Source organism: Aegilops tauschii, chromosome 7 (genome assembly GCF_002575655.3).
Source record: "Aegilops tauschii subsp. strangulata cultivar AL8/78 chromosome 7, Aet v6.0, whole genome shotgun sequence".
In the NCBI taxonomy this organism is placed as follows: domain Eukaryota; kingdom Viridiplantae; phylum Streptophyta; class Magnoliopsida; order Poales; family Poaceae; genus Aegilops; species Aegilops tauschii.
The window spans coordinates 526,796,369-526,803,164 of NC_053041.3; the positions used below are offsets into that span (position 1 = coordinate 526,796,369).

Here is a 6,796-nt window from a genome sequence, read left to right on the forward strand (position 1 = left end):
GTCAGTAGTAATCCAGGTACAACATATACATTCATACATGATAACAATACAGTGAAGAAGAAACATTCAATTGTGATAGATGCGAGACATAGTGATACTCATTATCGGCATCACACTATAAGGCATGATCAATTTTAGTGCGTTCATAAGACCACAAAACATAGCCACTCGACAGGAAGTTTGAAACCAAAACCACATCCACTTAACATGAACTTCGGTACCAAAAGCGCTATAATAGGAGACGGGGTAATAAGAGCCGGATAGGAGAGACAACTACCGAGTCATAGCTACTAAGCATACTAATAAGTGTCTTCATTCAACTGCCTTTAGTGACATGTTTCAAGCCATCAAAAGGAAAGCATTGTACAAACTAAATGTGATCAAAGTAATACAGCCTTATGGTGCCATCAACAAAAGGAAATTTTGGTTTCGATGCGGCAATTTCCTTCAAAAAAGTTGAGCAAAACATGGCTAACAAAGAGCCCAACACATCTGTTGATACATCAAGTCATCGACTAAACCAAGTCGATTTAGAGCAAAAGTGCATCTGCAGCATAGCTTCGATGTAAAATGTATCAAACCAAGTGATGCACCTGCCTAAAAAGGGCAAGATTTGTAGTGACCATCAAAAGCAGTAAATAACGATCATAGTAATCAAAACAGGGCAATTGCTATGGAACAATTCACATTGACTAAATACAAAATTCAAGACGCACAAAAAATGAAAACATGGAAGGGCATAAGACTCACCTCAGGTACCCTACCTTTCTCTCCGGACTTTAGGTACACAAAAAAACCTCACCGTAAGAGTTTACCCCCATTGCCGCAGCATGGTAAATTTCCATACCGCAACAAAAAACATGCAGTTTCATAGCCTACAAGGTTGACACTGCTGCTATGCATTATTGCTTTTGCTAATTTTGAATGTACTATACTCATGATCAAAGCATGAATTGAATATTCAGATAGACTGCACCTCCCCTCCATGAATCACACACTCGAGTGTAAACATGACCATTATCTAAAATAGAGAAATAGGAAAGAGATGCATAAACCGCATGAAACATGGAATAAGTTATTTTTTTAATTCTTGGCAGAAAAGCACCACCAGCGACCCATCATCAATGAAGGAGCTAGTAAACTTAACAAACCCTAACCACACTACGAATCACAGCTGCCAAGGTATCATGCGTCATGAACTCAGCAACGAGAAGCCGCTCGCCACCCTCATAGCATCATCCGATGAGGTTGGACAAGCGAACGCAGCAGCCCAACTGCCCTAGCCTCCTCCTGTGCATCCAAAAAAAATGACAGCCAAATTCAGTTCAGACTCCGCGGCAGAGGCCAGTCAGAACACTGGTGCATACGAGGTGACGATCCACCCCCGCGAAGCAAAACAAACCAAAGCAAGGGGCACGAACCATGAACTGGCGTGCATCAGGCCAGGCGGAGCGGTCGAAGAGCTTGATGGCGACGGTGGTGCCAGAGCTGAAGAGGGTCCGTGGTAGATGGCGTTAGGCTCCTTCTCGCAGTGCTCGAAGACGATGTGGTCCGTTGCGAAGCCGTCGGTGGAGGCGCGGAGCTCGTCGAGGTTGTACTCCGCGAACACGGGCACGCCGCTGCCGTCCTCCCTGGTGATGCCATTCTCTGCAGGGGCACGGAGACAAACAGGTGAGCGTGTGTGCGCGTCAGGATCAGCAGCGGATCGAGCCCCCGACCAATCAGCAAAATGAGCACAATGCAAGGTAAGCAAGGCATAGTCAATCCACAGGATAATTGATTTCCATGGTCACGACAAAAGCAAGAAGGGGATCGGTATTGAACTGGACACTAAAAGTGAACATTTTTATGATATTCTAAAAGCTTTCATACACATAAATGATGCATTTCACAAGGACTGAAACATACCAGCACATGGGTGTTACATGAATGAACTGAAAAAACCTCGAAAGGACCACTTAAATCTAGAGTTAATCCAGCCAATTATCTGAGTGCACCTTCTCTGAACATTTTTCTACCACATAAATTTAGAATTATCTAAATAGTATGTACAATATCAAGTTTGAGACAACCGAACACAAAAATAGAGAAGGGGGGAGGAGGAGCGAGGTGTGGCGGGCTAGCTGTACCTACTTGAGCTGGCCCTCCTCCTCTTAGAGAGGACAACGATCTGGTAGTTAAGCGTCTTCCAGGCGCCATCCTTGAAGGAGAGCTCGACGATGTCCTTCCTAGTGCTGGCCACATCGCCAGCCAGGCAACACTGCTTCTCCGCATTCAGGAGTGACTCGATTGCCATGTCGACGTTGTTGCCCTCCTGCCTCACCACAAACGACCATCGTCACACGTGCGGTAATAGCACATCAATCGGAAACCCTAGGCACGGGGACGATAACATGTGAAGCAAAGCAGATCCGCATGTTACCTCGTGTAAAGGTTCTGTCACACATGGATTTCTTTATACAATTGAAACTCTTGTTTTTTAGGTGCCGTGGAAATTCTCTGAAAAGATCCATTATACAAAAAGTTAGATATTTCAATGTGAGGTTACAAAAAGAAAAGGAATACAGTGCGTCCCTGTACGCCTAAGTATCTATATACATCTAAATAAATTCATATACCCGGTGAAGTGTGTAAGGCTGAACCAAAATGTAGAACAAAGGAGCTGCTCGATCGAGTATTTTCCAAGCCCAATTCATACCAACAATGTTTAATGGGGTTTTGCAGTTCTAAAATTGGTCACGACCATCTTCAATCAGGAGAAGCACCAAAACTAATTAAAGAAAACTTGCACATGTATTAGTACTATGAGTAACTCTACTGATTGCTAGCAACCTCTGAGATTATCCTAACAAAATCTCACCCAAGCAATCCGTTTAACTCGCATGGAGAAGAACCGCCATTTCAGTGACGCTACTGGCTGGGAAACTAATACAGAATTCAGTTTGCATGCATTTACTAATCAACGTCTCTACGTATCTACACGAAATGCGCCATGGAGAAAAGCAGCTAGCTACACATGTATAGATCAACCAAAGGTTCCAAAGAGTAAGCCAGTAGTATTACCAGCTCCCAGTAAACAGCAGGCTCTTTGATTAGTAATATAGTTAATTAATCAGTGTCTGAGATTATAGAGCTAATGTATTGTCCGTCTACAGTCTGTACAGGTAGGGAATGCAAGATGAAACATGTGCTTCACCGAATAATCTAATGTGTTAGCATAAAGTTAAATAAAGGATAATTAAGCATTAATTTCTCACCCAGCTGTTAGAAGTGTTGGCACTCCAATTATGATCCAGAGATATACTACCTTCACTAATTATCAGGTGGCAAATAATTCCAAGTGCATGAGCCCAGCTGTAGGATAATAGACAACAGATAAAGATGATTAATTACAGTTTACAACCCTAGAAATCACAAGCAAAGACCTGGCGAACATTTAAATTCAGATTGAATAAGCATCTAAATTCAATTAAAGATGACATACACATCCCAGTCATTTAGCCATTACTTAATAATTTATACTGACATACATATTCAGACCATGGCAAGTCAAAACTACATGGATCATCAGCCAACTCATCAAGGTCCTGAACCTTGGTACGAGTAACAAAAACAACATGCCATGTTTCAGTAAAAATACAGCTGAGCAGAGTATCGATTCTCAGTATAACCCACTGAATTTAGTTTGTCAATTAGGATGGCTTCAATTACTTCAAAGAAGATCCCAGTACCTAAGCTACAAAATTGAAAACAAAGAACCTGTCATACACCCATTTCACTATATACACAAAGAATTATAGACTTATGCATGCATTAAGTAGGCGAAAGTATGAGCAGCAGAGGTCACTTGTGAGAGATTAAGTAGGAAAGGCGAAGCAAATGAGGCATACAACGAGTATGTGTATAGCATTTGTTCAAGAATACTATCCTGTTTATTCCATTAGACAGGAATATCAAGATGTTTAACAGACCATAGGCATCAGTGCAACACATGAATGCTCCCTAGAAGTCAGAGCGCCTGATGGATTTCAATCTGCATCTTAAAGTCAAATTTTGTTTCCCCCCGGCAATTTTTTGTACAGCTTGTTGAATAGGATAGTGCGAAACTATTGAGCAATAAGTTTTTTTTAATTTCTGCACAATTAATAAGGGCCCAACTCTTTATCCTGAGACTGGTATAATCCTATCAGGGAATATCTATAATTCTGCTCAATAACACTCCTCTCCAAACTGCGGCGGATCAAGATGGCGTGCCACATGGGCGCACCGGCACACCCCAAAATTGTGAAGCTCGGTCTGATTTAACAAATCGCTAGGTGAAACAACCCCATATCTCGAAACCCAATCGCCTGGGATGGGGGTGGAGACAACGGGAACGCGATGTCCCGGCGAGGGAGGACGGGGAAGGCGATGGCGGTGGCGCATGCGAGAGGCGAGAGGTGGGGTGGGGGCGGGGTTGAGGCGGCTGGGGAGGAAGAAGAGCGCATTGGTGGCTCAGTTAAGCTATTAGAATTATGGCCAGATAAAAAAGAAAGAATCACTGATTATTTCCATACATCAGAATTATGGCTGAAAAATGTAATTAGAGCTATGACTCTTGAACAAAGCTAATACCCATGAAACACACACTTTGAAACCACGAGTGCTACTAATTTATCTATGCAAACCTACAACAAAATTATGGCTGAAATGACATGCCATGAAACAGGAGGGGTAGTGCATGTTTCGGAAAAATGATCGAGGTTCCCTAATCCTAGTAATGTGAGCATGAGCCCCTGTGTGACAACCTACCTTCAGTGGCAGAGCTATAAACTACCGAATGGACCAAAATGAAGCTATAGATAAAATCAGTCATTTACCTAGGTGGAGAAACCAAACAGGAAGTAAAATCACAGGAGGAGGCTTTCATATCTACAAATAATCAATATCTGTCAACAGAGCCAACAGAGCGTAGGTAGAGAGAAACCTCACCCGCTGACATCACCAAGAGTAGCTCAAGTGGGCCTTGGAACTGCACACACCACCATGGAAGTTTTGTGCACTGGGGATCAGTCCCAGAGGTGTTGTCACTTCAGCCTTTTACCTCGCTAACACACTCGTACCCCTCATTCAGGAGCCGCTGGAGGAAGAAGGCGAGCGTCAATGACCAAAAATTGTTTGCTATAAAATGTAGAAATTTCCAATGAACACTAAATAAGAAATATTAGACTAACATGTGTTTTATTGTAAAATGTAAAATAGAGCAGAAACACCTTAAAACTATTTGATCCCGGTCATCACATTCTTCCAAACAAATGCTTAGAATAGAATGTCAAAATATAACAGGCGAAGTCTAATACTTACGTGTGCAACATAAATTGATTCACACTAACTATGACAAGTGAGGATTTGATCCAATTTTTGCTATTTCATAGCTCAATTTGTATATAGCTTCAGCAAACATGATAACACGAAATTAAGCACGTGCAAATGGAATTTTCTTTAGGTAGAATTAAGGAAGCAATAATGGCAACTCCGTGAACAATAACTATAGCAAAATAGGAACAAAGCAAAATAAGAAAAAGAGGCATGCAAGAGCAGCACCTAGCATTCGGGGTGACATGGAAGTGCTCGCTCAGTTCCTTTATTTGAAAAACAACCTAGAATGTAAACATATGTGAAGTTTCCTCTAAATGTTAATATATCTAAAATTTTCAAAAAAATGAGTATTATAGCACACAAGCTCTCCAAAAATTCCAGCGTGATATTTGTAACACCCCAAAAATTTTATTTGGTTTTTTTTATCAAATTCTTTATTTGATTTGAAGGAGGTTATTTAAATTTTTTTTAAGGACTCTCCTTCTCAAATTTTGTTTCTTTTTATGACAAGTATTTTCTTTGGGTTCATCCAAAACTTGATCTTTGGTCTTGAAGGTTTTTCATCTTGTGTTGACTCAACACAAATGTTTTTCTTTGGGAAAGTTTTTGAAATCTTTTCTTCTAAAGATAACCATATGGCTTATGGAGTGATCCTTCCCCCTTTCAAAAATTATCTCTTGCCATGACCTAAGTTGAAATCCCCTCCCAAAAGCCATCTTCCCACTTTGTGTCAAGTCAAGCTTCAAATCCAGCAAGTTTAACTCCCCCTTGAATTTATCTCCAATTATCTTTAATCAAAAATCTTTTCTGTCTCCTATTTTGGCCCTTAGAGATTTACAAAGGAACCACTAGAATTCCTTTGAGTTTGGATTCCAAACAAGTTTCCCTGGCTAGTCCTTAGAACCCTCAACCAAGATCCATGAAGATCCACTGGTCCACAGTTCAAAATTTTCAAAATGTGCTTGCTGCAAGTTTGGACCAGATTTTTCATTTTTGATGAAATTCATTTGTTTTCTTCTCCTAAAAATCTGAGAAAATTCAGGTAGCCTCTAGATGCATCAAGAGGTCACCTCACCAAGTCCCAGCTCCAGAAAAATTTTCCTCGTGCCCAAAACATATCGTCGAACACCTGGCATGCACTGTTCCTGTCAAAGTTCAGACTTTCAGAGAACAGTTTCAGGTGTCAGTGTCGTTTTCTTCAGAACCTCACGTCGATCTCGCCAGTAACTGCAGTGGCGCCTTGCTCCCTGTTCCTCCTTCTTATCCACCGCGCTGCACGGTCGCCTGGACGCTTGCGGGCGTCGGCGGCGAGCTGGCAGAGGTGCATCGCCCCGTGAGCGGCGGCAGCAGCACCCGCTGCGGCTGCCAGAGAGGCGCAGCGAGGGACGGCACCGTCCAGCACCGCCCAAGCCACCAGAGGCCACCGCGTGGCCGTCCC

General features: G+C 42.2%; 1 long non-coding RNA gene across 1 annotated transcript; it reads right to left on the minus strand.

Annotated features, from left to right (window-relative positions):
* Positions 1 to 2,097: 2,097 nt before the first annotated feature.
* LOC109771655 (uncharacterized) lies at positions 2,098 to 3,666 on the minus strand. The gene is made up of 3 exons (XR_012188453.1): positions 3,258 to 3,666; positions 2,423 to 2,726; positions 2,098 to 2,314 (listed from the first exon to the last, which is right to left on the minus strand). It is a non-coding gene; the product is annotated as an uncharacterized lncRNA (long non-coding RNA).
* Positions 3,667 to 6,796: the final 3,130 nt, after the last annotated feature.